Source organism: Cyprinus carpio, unplaced genomic scaffold, assembly GCF_018340385.1.
Source record: "Cyprinus carpio isolate SPL01 unplaced genomic scaffold, ASM1834038v1 S000006552, whole genome shotgun sequence".
Classification (NCBI taxonomy): Eukaryota; Metazoa; Chordata; class Actinopteri; order Cypriniformes; family Cyprinidae; genus Cyprinus; species Cyprinus carpio.
In genome coordinates this window covers 273,919-287,967 of record NW_024879215.1, presented here as the reverse complement: position 1 = coordinate 287,967, position 14,049 = coordinate 273,919, and the positions used below count along the sequence as shown (strand labels likewise).

At 37.8% G+C, this 14,049-nt stretch overlaps 1 long non-coding RNA gene across 1 annotated transcript; it reads left to right on the top strand.

Moving 5' to 3' along the window:
* Positions 1-10,884: 10,884 nt before the first annotated feature.
* LOC122143995 lies at positions 10,885-12,654 on the top strand. Its single transcript, XR_006159470.1, has 3 exons — positions 10,885-10,908; positions 10,999-11,154; positions 12,584-12,654. It is a non-coding gene; the product is annotated as an uncharacterized LOC122143995 (long non-coding RNA).
* Positions 12,655-14,049: the final 1,395 nt, after the last annotated feature.

Below are 14,049 nucleotides of genomic sequence, written 5' to 3'. Positions count from 1 at the left end.
TTGTTGTTTGAGGTATTTTTAGTGCCCACTTTGCACAATGCCACATAAATTTGAAGAAATCTAAATAGTTGTTACTAAAAACTTTTTTTTTTTTTCATAAAATATAACGCCACATTATTTTTTTCAATCTAAAAGTAATTCAAAAACAAATTTTATTTTACTTAAATGTAAATACCCCCCAAAAAAACAAACAAACAAAAATACAAGCAAGAACAACTGCAATAAGCAGATATGAATGGTGTGTGTGTGTGTGTGTGTGTGTGTGTGTGTGTGTGTGTGTGAGAGAGAGAGAGAGAGAGAGAGAGAGAGAGAGAGAGAGAGAGAGAGAAGTCGCAGCTGTCGTGCATGAGTGAGTATGCTCGTTCCAAATTGCATTTGTGCTCTGGTGTATCAGGCCTTCATTTTGTGTAGCCATTTTTTCAGATTTATGCAGTTTATTGATTTTTATTTGCCAGTTTCTATAAAAATGCTCTCACACGTGTGTGCGTGTGCATGTGAGTGAGCATGTCTTTCTACATAGCATTTGTGCTGTAGTGGCCTTCATTTCAATGTGAAATTTTCCAGATTTATGCCAGATTTATTTATTTATTTATTTTATTTTTATTTGACAAATGAAAATATAAATATATATATAGATTTTTTCACATTCCCATTCATTTTTCAATGTGGGGTCATACTGGACCCCAAATACCAGATTAGTAAAAAAAAAAAAAAAATTGACACCTTCAGAACAACCAAATCAGCCCCAGTTTTTTATGTGAATAAAGATAGAAAATGTAGAAAAGTCTGAAATCTTATTCCACTGAGATGAAGGGGAACCATTTTTTTTAACTAAGTAAAAAAGGATTGATTGGGGTCATAATGACTAAGGATGGCTAGGGGTTTTAAATATGTTCAAGAGAAACTGGACTGTGAAAATACATATCAATCACAGATTAAATCAATCCAATAAATTCAATAAAAACCTTTTTTCTTTGTAGGTCATTACGGACACTTGTTGGCATAAAGGAAAACTGCCCTTCTACTCCCAGTATTTTAAACTTTTGAGTCCGGGGTGGGCGGGCACACACAATACTAAAAATGCCTGGGGGGGGGAGCAAGGGTTTTCTGCAAACTTAAAAAAGGCCATGACTGTTTTTTTTTTGTGATGCTATTGTTTCTTTGCTCTAGTTTCCTTTTTCGGTCGCCCCTCCCCCTGACCCCTTTTCCCAACACAGAAAAGGGCTAAATCCCCCTTTGTGGAAGAGGAAGAGTTGCTACCCAGCAGCAACCCCAGGAGTCCCCTGTTGAGGACCTGGCAACAGAAAAAAGGATCCCCCAACTGTCCTCATGTACCCCCAAAAACAACCACTATACCCAAACCCTGCTGCCATAATCATTGTTTCTAGCATGCAAGGTACAGAGGGAGCTGGGAAGGGGCATGAGATGGAATGGAAGCACATTTTTCCTTTCTATATGGAACTTTTGTTCAGGGTAAAGGGGGGTCAGTGAGGTATGCCCGACTTTAAATTATCAAGAGAAAAGTAATAAAATTGCTTGTCAAGCACAGACAGAGAAGATTCAAGTTCAAATTCCCAGGGGCATGCCTCTGCCCTTTTTTCTATTCATTTCTTCACCTACAAAGCTCTGTAGCTCAGTTTTCAAATCGAGTTCAGTGCAGAAGATGCCAAGAGCTCCCAGTCTCACTATATTACCTGTGGAAAATTGGGAAAAATCTCCAAAAAAAAGCCAGAAAAAGAATAATCAAACGGGGAAAAGAAAAGAGGTGGACTCATTCTGTGGAAAATAAGGACCAAATGTACTGTGACATCAAATGTTGCAGAATGGTTCCGTTCAGCTCAGATTTCTGTAAGAAATAGGCAGAATGGACTCATGAATGGGCTTGCCATGATTCCCTCTCATTCTGACAACGCAACGCCCGAACATGACAAACTCATCATTACAACTCAGAAGTGGGAAATTTCCAATAGCATGTGAGGCTTAGTCACCCCTCAAACTCCTTACTTATAAGTACCAGCGTAACCGACTAAGCCATAGATGACTTAAGAAACATATCTGTATAATGGAACATCAAAACATCTATAGTATGACTATTAAATCTCCTAAATATATTTAAAACTAACTAACAAACAGTAATATTGGGTACTTCAATATTGCTTTAGACAAAAGACCAAAGGGTCTGTGTTTTTCAAATTCACGTTTCAAACATTCATCTTATGACAGTGTTTATATAGACATGACATCAACACTAGATGAAATAAAGACAACTTTGAGATAAGACTTATGAGGAATGCTTTTACAATAGCAATTAGATTAGGCTACTGCTTAATCTTTTAAAAATAATCACTACCACATAAAACATAAATGTGTTGCTGTCCTTAAAGGACAGTTTAAATTCCAAAACACAATTGTTTTTTTTTTTTTTGCATGCCCTAAAACAGCACTGCAAAGTGAAAGAAATGCAGTGCAAAAAATGAACCTGCAAACTGAAAAAGGGCCATGTGTCTTGAGCAGTGAGGAGCAGACTAAATGTTTTAAAGACAGTCCTCAGAAGCCACTCTGTCAATAGGCTCAGTAAATTCATGGTGTAGGTTACATGCAAATACAGTTGATCGAGTTCAGGGTCCCCTTTTCTTTTGATTAACAAGACCATAAATGTGTCCTGACATTCAGTTTCTGAGAAACTTAATATGTACTCATGCAGAGCACTTCACATTTTGTTCTGCTTCCTAATTTATCAGGCAAGGGCTGCAGTGTGCCAAGGCCAGAGCACGAGGTTCATATGTGTGTGTGTGTGTGTGTGTGTGTGTGTGTGTGTGTGTGTGTGTGTGTGTGTGTGTGTGTGTGTGTGTGTGTGTGTGTGTCAGAGAGAGAGAGAAGAAAGAGTGAGAGAGAGAGAGAGAGAGTGTTTATGTTACTGCAGAATTCTCCCTCCAGTCTTAAGCATCCTTGGCCTGAGCCTCACCTCCAAGACATAAGTCTCTTCCAGCCAAAAAAGAAATGTATGTGCCAGGAATAATGAACACATGCATTACCTTGATTATGAAACTAGAAGGTCAGTGACACAAAGGCATTCAAATTGTAAACTTTATAGTTATGCATTCTTTTGTGAATGGGCGTGTTAAGGCTTGTGGTTTTACTACAGGAGTTTAAAGGGATCTCTTTGCTGAAGAACTACTGACAGAAGTCAAAGCTGAGATAATTTAGTTTTATATGTGGCAAAGTGTGGTAGAGAGGGGTCATTCCGACCCATACAAACTCTCTGGCTCTGCTTCATTCTCTGTTACCATTCACACCACTGCCGAGAGAGTATTTTGCTCTATAATCAACTCTCGGTTTCATCTTTCTTAAAAGCAGCACAATGTCATCAGCAAATCTCAGATTGGCTCCTCCTAAACATCGAACCACTGACCATATTCACACACTACACACGCCAATAAATCAACATGTACACCAAAGAAAGATGGAAAATATTTTGCATGCTTTATAGATTTTAAGAAGGCTTTGACTCCATTTGGCACAATGGTTTGTTTTATAAAATCATTCAAAGTGGCATAGGGGGTAAAATATATGACTTAATTAAAAAACATGTATAACCAAAATAAATGTGCAGTAAAAATTGGACAGCAAAAGACAGACGGTTTTCTTCCTCACCGGTAATGGTGAGTGAGACAGGCTGCCGCCTCAGCCCCGAATTTTATTTTAACATGTATATCAATGAACTGAGCAGATCTACTGGACCAATCAAACAGTCCAGGGCTGGCCACTATTTGACACAGAAGTCAAATATTTACTGATATGCAGTGACTTGAATTCTATCTAAAAACACCCGAAGGTCTCCAGAACAACCTTGACATTTTAATCTTAAATACTGCCCGGGGATTGGGCACTTAGACATCCCCCATACCAAACCACTAAGATTATGATATTTCAGAAAAAACCCAGAAATCTAGAACATAAACATATATTTACTTTAAACCACAGTTCAACATGCTTTACAATATAATTATCTTGGTTCTGGTTTTAACTCCCACTGGAAATTTCAAACTGGCAATTAAAACACATTACTTATAAAAAGCCACGCGGGGGCACTGCCACCTCTCTACGAATTAAATTATTCAAAATAAACATCCCCATCAGAATTTGGACAAAAGATCTTGATAGTGTCATTCTGCCCATTGCCCTGTCAGAGGCGAGATCTGGGGGCCCAGCGAGTAACTCCAGCCATAAAGACTGGCACAAAACACCCTTTAGAAGCTCTGCATGTCGAGTTCTGCAGACAACGCATCCTGCATGTGTGCACAGAAACCACTCCCTATAACTGCCTGCAGAGCAGGAGAGTTAGGCCGTCTCCCCCTAAAATCTAATCATTAAAAAAAGGAGTTTTAAAGTTTTTGGATCACTTAAACTCTAGTTGGGAAGATTCTCTTCATTTTTTAAAGCACTAAAAACACAAAAAAAGAGTGCTCATAAAAAGTCATCTTTGTGTAATGGTGTCCAGACCTGACTAACAAAGCACTTCGATATCACCAATCCTGAAAAACATAGAATCAAAGGAAATTATGAATGAAGAGAAAGGAGACATACATACAGTATTGGAAAGAACAAACCAAAGACCAAAGTCGAGTCTCCAGTGTTATCTGAAACTCAACAGAGAGTACAGGTATGGCTGACTATCTGCTCTCAGTCAGGAATATAACACACAAACATTTACTGACCAAGTACAGACTGAGTGACCACCAGCTGGCCATAGAGAGAGGCGACATAGAAAGACCTGGTTACCTAGAGAACGAAGCGAGTCTGTAGCGAAGATGTAGATCGGGATCAGTTGAGGCGGCGGAGCACTTCCTCCTCCACTGTGACAAATACACATCCTTAAGAGGCGCCCACTGTACAGTCAAATACAGCAGAACACTCCTGAGTTCCAGTCACTCCGTGAACATGACAAATTTAAAACCTATTACTAGGTGAAAGGACCGGCTTCCTCTTTGGTCGCACATTATCTTTTACAAATGCCTGAGCTAAGATGGTAAGAGACCCAAACGTCGAGACCCCACATCTACCTCGTTAATACCATCAGTGTTTATTTGAATATGTGTGTGTGTATGTATGTATATGTATATGTATATATTGATGTATTTTACATGTATTTTTTGTTTAATGGATATATATTATATGTGTTTTTGTTTTGTTTGTTTATTCCTGCTATGTACAATGCTTTGGCAATATGTACCTAAGTATGTCATGCTAATAAAGCAATATGAATTAATTAAGATTGGTGAGAGAGCTCATTGTTCAGCCTTGGATCCTGCAGGAAGTTCAAATTATCATAGGCGTGCTTCTTGCAGCATTCAAATATTACTTACCACATTCATAGAATATCATGCCTGTTCTGTAGGCGTGCTCATGGCGTCCCTCAGTCTCACCTCATTTGACTCCCTCTGGGGGATTTACGGGTTGGAACAGGTGCATCACTTAAATAATGCAGAAAACCCATATTTGTTTGGATACAAACTCATCAAAAAAAAAAAAAAAATTTCCCTTGAGGAACTAAATTGCTTAGCAAAATGTTCCAAGAACTCCAGATGTGCTCATTCCTGACAGGACCCATCCCCCCCTGGGCCCGTGGACTCAGGCATAGTGTCACTTTCCCTACCCCCTCCCCTCTTAAAAGAGAACAGACAGACGAGTTTATTCCTGATTTGGGGGGCCCGCTTAGATCAGTTTTTGCACCGTATGGTTTTTCCCTCAAATGGGGAAATAAGACTTTTTTAAAGGCGGGGGTCTGCAGGGGCCAGTTATGAATGATATTTTGTAATGCATTGTTTCACTTGCCCACTGGATAAGCGTTTGTCCCACATGGTTATGACAGTCTTCCCCAGCCTTTCACTTCAAGCACCCTGGGTCAGACAAATAATGCTGAATGAAAACCATCCCATCCACCAGGTTTATTTGAAAAATTCCATTCAAAGGGTCTAATTACTAATTACTAGATGGCTTGTTTTAAATTTTTTTTTTAATAGTTGTTTTACAGTACAAGATAGATATACAGACAACTATCTTTTGACTAAATCAAATTAAAAAAAAAAAAAATATCAGCATGAATAAAATAGTAAAGTTTATACTGGAAAGCCAATAAAAATGCAGCAGTTGCAAAACATCTATGCGTTTGGTGGCTATGCAAAAAACCATTCTTTGTTCATTTCACACTTTGAACAACAACATTTTTTACAGCACAAACTATGCATACAAATGATCATGTGTTCCTGATTGATCGGGGGCCCTATTATGAATTTTACACAAGATTCATACCCGTTTAGTAACCATAGTGTTTCAGTTGGGATCTCGTTTGTACAAAAGATCCCTCCTTTTTTTGGAAGGGTTGCTTTATGCCCCATGGGAAATGTGTGTGTGTGTTTTTCTAAAAAAATTTTTATATAACAACCAAAAAAAAAATGAGTTGGGTGGCAAATCCCCAGAGTAAATGTTCACAACAGTTTAAAGCACTGAAGCCTTAAAAAGCCTTTTAAATACGTGCCCAAATAAAACAAACTTTTTTTTTCCTTGTACTAGACCTCATTCCTCAATCAATAGAATTTTATGTTTAGACTGGCATTATAAAACATAACTTTTGTAAAATGGCATTTTTAAATGGTTTTTATTTTTCTTCTTCTTCCTTTTTTAATAAAATTTTTTGATTGAAAAGTTTTATAGGGATGTTGGACCATGTGGTCCCACTTTTAAACAATGACCATAGCACACACATTGCATCGACATAATTACAGAATTACAGAAATAATCATTGGCAGTGGGTAAGCTTCTCCAGAAAATATATAATATTCTAACTGACCACAAAATTAAAAATTTTGTTGTTGTTCCAAAACTATTTTTTTGAGGAAACAAAAGGTGAACTAATGTATTTTGTTTTATTATTTGTCATGATACTGCTGCCATCTCCTGGAAAACTGCCTGCAGGTGCACCACTGAACTTGTGATGTAAAGAGAAACCCTGCAATCAACCCTTACTACCACAAAAAAAAATTATTTGACGGAATAACTATTCATACTACTACTAATAAAAATTTATATAAGAATGTGATTATATCAGAATTTATGTTATGATTAAAAAAAACTTCCATTTGTAATTAAAACTTAAAAGTATTTTACATGTAAACATGTTTTTCTTTGCGCTAAGGATTTTAATTTGAAATAAACCATGTCGAGTAACGGTTTTCCCGGATGTGGGTGCGTCGGTCAGCTATTTAATACACAAATTGTCACTACGTTACATGCCGAAAATATTGGATTGAGTGCCTCGCTGTATTATAAAATTTTCATTGTTGATATTGTAATGAATAAAACGCTTTGATAGGATCGAGATGCTTTGCGGTTGCTGTAAGAGTGATTTTTTTGCAGAATTTTAGTTAACGGTCCAGTCGGTGTGCTCAACGGACACAACAAGCGTTTAACGTTGGTCAGTTTCAAGCCTCGTATTTTTTGGTGCCTATTGCAAGTTAATTACAACAGCTAGAGAGTTGATTACCCACGGGATGAGAGATTTAGGTCACTGAGACGCCTTCTCCGCTACAGTAAATGAGTGAAGATAGAGCTAGCCGTCACTCAGAGCTGTTGTGCTGGTGCTGTGGATGAGGCTCAAAGATGTATCAGGTTGGTGGTAGTTTTCGTGTTAAGAAAAAGCAGTGCAGGTAATGTTGGCTGATTCAGATGTGGCGGAGCGCCAGATCCTGACATCAGTAACTGAGCAGGTGAGTTTTATGGTTTGCCATACATTTACTGTTATAGTGGATCAGTGACCAATAAAGATATCTAGATATTAATAAAGGTATTTATTGTTTAATGTTTTCTACAATATTTTTTTGATGTCTCTAAAAATGGTAAGTAGGGTAGCCATAACATTTTAAGCAATCAGTAATATATATGCTTTTTAAATGAGAAATAAATCTAATTGTCTATTTGTTATAAAAACAAAGCGTTTTCAAGCAATTCTGGGTGACATCATTAAAAATACAATAATTCAGAACTCTGTTTTAAGCATTGTTTTGACATTATTTTAAAATGTGTAGAAAGTTCTGCTGTCATTTATTATGTCATCTCATTCCAAAGCTGTATGGCTTTCTTTCTTCTTTCCTTCTTTATTTTGAAGGATGTTTTGAAAACTTCTACATTTCTCAAAATATCTTTTATGTACAACAGAAGAAACAAAGTCTACAGCTTTGGACAACTCGAGGTGATTCAACGATGACAGAATTACTATTTTGGGGTATATTCCTTTAAAGCAGTAAGGTTGATGATACGGGACAACTTTTGAGCAATGTTGCGGGCACTTTTCCATTGAGAATGGGTAACAAATTCCTATCTGATTGGTTGTGGGCCCTTTGTCTCACCTGGTTGCCCATTGAGGGCAATATTGGCCAAAGTTGCTCTGTGTATTTATCAGCCTAAGTCTGCAGAGCCAAATCAAACGTGTAATATGTTCAAAGTAAACATTCTGCACTGTTTTAATGGCAGGGGTGACAGGACGGAGCTCCCCTCTCATGGATGTCTGCAGTAAGAACTCCAATCGCACAGCCCCAGTGAGTGAGGGGGTACCCAGGAGAGCTGATGTACCCCTGTGCTCTCGGACCAATGGTTGGAGCTGGCCCCGCACCCTTTCCAGCTCCTGGCCTGGCTGCTTTATCTCTACTTTGCTGTCACTGGCTTCGGTGTATTTGTGCCTCTGCTCCCCACACACTGGATCCCAGCCGGATATATTGTATCCTTGTTTCACAGTCTGTTACATGGCCTACACAGAAAGCTATTCCTGCACATCTGCATCACATTAATATACATATCCTATAGCAACCATTCAAGTTGGATCTTTGTGCAGCTCTGTGTGAACTATATAAAGCTAGTCTTTTGAGACATGTCACTTTTTGATTAAACCTCAGTCTTTAACTCAGAGCTCAGTGTACAAGCATTACATTTATCTGTCACCTCTTCATGCACCTGATGGCCATCTCCATCGACCCTGCGGATTATAATGTCAGAGCTAAGAGTTATAAGGGACCCATCCCGGTGTTTGACCGCGCAAACATGCACACGTCTCGAGAATAGTCACTGCTACCTCTGTGAAGTAGATGTGTAAGTACAGACGTGCTGCTGTCTGTGTCTCTATTGTTGTGTGGGTATGCATGTATGCAGATGCTTTATTCAGATTTCTGTAACTCCCTGTAACTGTAGTCAAATGACTGTGATGCACACCCCCTACATTTTATCCAATCTTATTGTTTTTATTCATATGACTACAATAGCAGTATGATAAGAACAAGTGGCTGAAACTTAGTTACAATCATGCGATCCAAGTCCGAATGGGAAATGGTCTAAACTACTGCAGCACTTTCTAATTCTCTGCTACCCCCGCCCTGTCACATATATAGTTTTCTTTTTTTAGTTGCTTGACAATAACTGACGATTACAAGTTTTACACTGCTGAATATATGTTCTTTAGCGGATCTTTGACATAGGCGAGGAACACTGACGCGTTTAACAATCACAGTAAGTATATGCTACCCAAAAAATTCTCCTATCCTGTACTTAATTTCATTGTGTCCAAGCATGCACTTTTTCTCTGTACCCCGCAACATGTGTATACCCTTAACTTAGATAAAACCTGTTCTTTCAATGGGGCCTAAATCCAAAACACTGTATGCAATGTATATGTGTGCAAAGCTTGAACCACCACTGCCGAATGGCTGACACCATGTGTGGGCCCTAGCAGAAACTAACTGTGCTGAGTTGGTTTGCAACTTTCTTCTTTTCTGGACTGTTCATTATTGTGGGTCCGTTTTTCACATCCTGTCGTTTGCATTGGACAGCAGCTGGTAGAAGTTGAATTTTAACTGTGGGTCTTTTCACACAGGCGGATCTGTGTCCCAACTATTTTTTTGCAGAGAGAGATGTAATATTCAGAATAAGCAATTTTATTTTCTATTCTGATTACCATAGTCCAGTATATATGATGAGTGACACAGTTTCAGGATTTTATGACAGCTGTAATGTTTTCTCAAATGGAAGTCATAAAAAGCAATGCATTGAAGATTGTCAGTATGCTGTTGCTTAGCATCACCTACAACAACTCATTTCATTTGTGAGTTTCATTTTCACTGGTCAAACCTTTGGGTCATGTGTGTTTTTACCTTAGATGTCTTTTTGATTACAAATGAGCATGATGTCAGACGAGTCGTCGACTACAAAGCAAAGTCCCTATGACATAACTAATGCCAGCTTCTTTTACAATGTCATAATGTTTTGGGGTCCGATATTTTTTTTTTGTGGTGACAATCTGAATAACTTTAAACTTTTGTCACAAGGATGTGTTTAATTTTGATCTAGATTGACAGTAAGACATGTGACATTGTTACAAAACACATTTCTCTTCATCACAGATCCCCCCACAAAATTCATAAAATAAATGGTGATAATAATAAAATGTTACTTGAGCACCAAATCCTTGTAGCATGTTAGAATGATTTCTGAATTATCATCATGTGATAACATAGTTTGCTGAAAATTCAGTTTTGCCATCACAGGAATGTATTTAAAAAAAAGCAATGTAAATTGTAATAGTATTTCACACAATAGTACTTTTTTTTTTTTTACTGTATTTCTGACTTCAAAACTATAGTGTATACAAAAAAAAAACATTTAGTAAAATAAAATCTAAAGGCCAAGCTTACAGTGTATTTGTTAATTTCTCTTTCTCTCTCTTTCTATTTGTCACAGGCTGTTTCTCAATAGTGTGATTTCTGCTCTCCTGGGGATTGTTTTGGTAGTAGTTATTGCTAGCTATGTTTTTATAGAGTTCTTTTGGACCCATCAAAACTTGATCTGACAAGCACTTTCAACAGGGTAAGAGGGGTTTTGTGGGCATGTTTGAATGCACTGAAAGTTGGTCACACTACACACAACAAACTACACTTTTTTTGTGTGTGTCTGCAGTAAGGAATGAATCTGTGGTGTGGTTTGTGTTTCTGCCGGTGGCTCCAGTCACCACAGCTGGTCCAGCCATTCCCGCTCTAGCAGGAGTCACCATTGCCCTGGGCCTGCTGTCTGCACTCTTGCTGGGACACTTACTCTGCTTCCACATATACCTCAGTGAGTACACTCTTCTACCTACAAGATTTTTAAAAATGTTTTTGCCAGAAGATTTATATTTGTATTTTGTATTTTGTACAGTAAAAACATTAATTTCGTGAAACATTATTACAATTAAAAAAACCTTTTCTATTTGAATACATTTTAGAATGTAATTAATTCCTGTGATGGCAAATAGTTTCAAACAGCAGTTACTCCACTCTTTAGTGTCACATGTTAATCCAGAAATCATTCTAATATGCTGACAAGAACATTTTCGAAAATACAATGTTGAAAACAGCTGTGCTGCTTAATTATTTTGTGTAAACGGATATATTTTTTTTTTCAGTACTGATGGATAGAAACATTAATTTGAAATAGTAACAATGTAAAAGTATTTCCTGTCAATTTTGATCAATTAAATTGCTGAATAAAAGAATTAATTTCTTTAAAAACAAATCTTACTGAATTCTACTATTGAACAGTAGTGTTTGAGAGAGCATTCCCAGCAATGCACACCTCTGCCTTCAATATTAACCTAGGATTAAACTCAAATGCCTCCCGGCCTGATTAACCCATGCACTCAAGGAATTTAATAAGGAGCAGAATGCATTAAAAGTAATTGCAGCACACTTTGAATTAAAACATGCATATATTTGCATATATCATTACATGTATATCTTTAAAGCGGGCTACTGCAGCTAATTATTTACTGCCTCGCCTTTTGAACTGCAGGTGTATTCCTCTGATCCCTGGAATAATCAGTCGATATCTACACAATGCCAACAGTTGGGTTTGAGCTCAGGCTTTGGTGTTGTCTTAATTCTTCTGCATGAGAGAGACCCAGCTGATTACCATGAAACATTCATACAGATCTGTGTAGCTTAGTGCTAGCCTCGGTAACCATGACAACAAAACACCACAGGCAAGATCAGTTCATTTTCTGAAGCCACAACGAAAAAAAAAATTCATTCTATGATCAGTCTCTGGTTCTGGGGTTATTTGGATGTTTGTTGCTGTTAAACATTTTTAAACATTTTCCGCTGTGGGTTTGTCGGGTTGGAGTAGAGCTTATGACTTACAGCTGAATCAAATGGAAGAAATATAAGCTTAAAATGAGATAGATATTTAAATTATGTATAATAAATGGAGCCCCTGTAAATGCATGAGTGACATCTCACCGTGTGCCACAAGGGGGCATTCCTGGAAAATCCAGAGGCAAAAGAACTTGGTTTCACTTTGCAACCAATTTTTGAGATGAGACCAGAAATAAACATCCACATCCATTCTTTTTTGCCTGATGGTGTGAATAATATGTCCATAAATAATTTGTAGATATGGTTCCTTTCCTGAATGACATTGTAAATGGTGTGATGTGAATGGGTGATACAGCAGAAGACATTTTGTATTAGATTCTCTGTCTCATTCTCCATCTCATTCTCTCCTTTAGTGTGGAACAGGCTTAGCACATATGGTATATTGTGCGACAGCGACATCGGCAAGAGGCCAAAGATTCCAGAAAGCCCCTCCAGAGAATGACTCTGGGGTTCCCAAGATGAATCTATTCAGGTACAACACACGACAAAAACAAACATATTTTAGCACAGCTAAAGGTGGTTATTTGCATTTTGATGCTCAACATCTATACTGTACAGTTTCATTTTGTGTAAAATAAAAATATACTCGCACACACATATATATATATATATATATATATATATATATATATATAATATATATATATATATATATATATATATATATTAGTGGGCATAGATTAATTTTTTTAATCTAGATTAATCTCACTGTAATCTTGGAATTAATCTGGTTAAAATGCCTACGTTTAATTCTGCGAAGGCATTCAAATTATGTTCAATAAGATGTACTTGTAGTACTGATGAGCTGTGCTGCACTCAAACATAGTAGTTTGGCGACTAGACTTTCCCCTGGCTACATTGCTTGGCCCGGCATCTTCCGCGTGCTAAGGGATGCTTTGCGTTTAGGTGGTACTGAGACTGGAAGAACTCCTACAGTAAACTAATTCCGCATGCACATGTTGCAAACAACCTTCGCTGTTTCACAATGCTCCGTCTGCAGTGCATTATCGCGTTGCAATTTTTTTTATGCACCCATGTTGCGGTTCCAGCGTTCACGCGGTTGTGGTCGTCAGTCGTTCCAGGGGCAGTCGCTGCAGCAGTGCAGCGATGTTACGTACGAGTCTGATGCTGTGCTGCACGCGCTGAATTAAAATGACAGCGCATTGTACGCGGTAAAAATTAACATGGATTGACACCGGAAATGCAGTAATTTCACAAATAAATGGCTACTAATTAAAGCCTACTGTGTTAAACACTAAACACGTGGGTTTTTGGCTCGGTTTAAAACACGGCAAGGAGAAAAGAGCACCTTTAGATAAACGAGGGCCAACCCAGATATAGGCCCCCTATGCACTTTTAGGGAAGCAGAAAAACAAAGTCATAAGAACCGTGCGATTGCTTGTAATAAAGATTTTAAATGCAAAAGGGACGAGAGTCACTGTTTCTGTCAGTGGTGCTTTAATTTTAAATATTTACATATCCCATACAAGAAAAGTAGAAGCTAATTGTTGTGTTTAAATGTTTTGCAGCTTAGCGAGCAGCTTATTATACAAACCTAGAAGTCAAATGCATGAATATGTTGTTTACATATTTATTAAGTTTAAACTAATGTCTATGATTATGAAAAGACTATTTACTGTTCTGTGATAATAGTCACATTTTTTTAATGGTTTGAAATATAGAATAATGAACAAATGTTGTGTTGAGTAAGCGGATAAACAGCCAGCGGATCAGTAGCGGACTGCAAGCGTCCCGCAATATTGAAAGCACAATGAGTCGTGCTGCTTCTGCACCATATCAGCTATGCCACATGGACTGC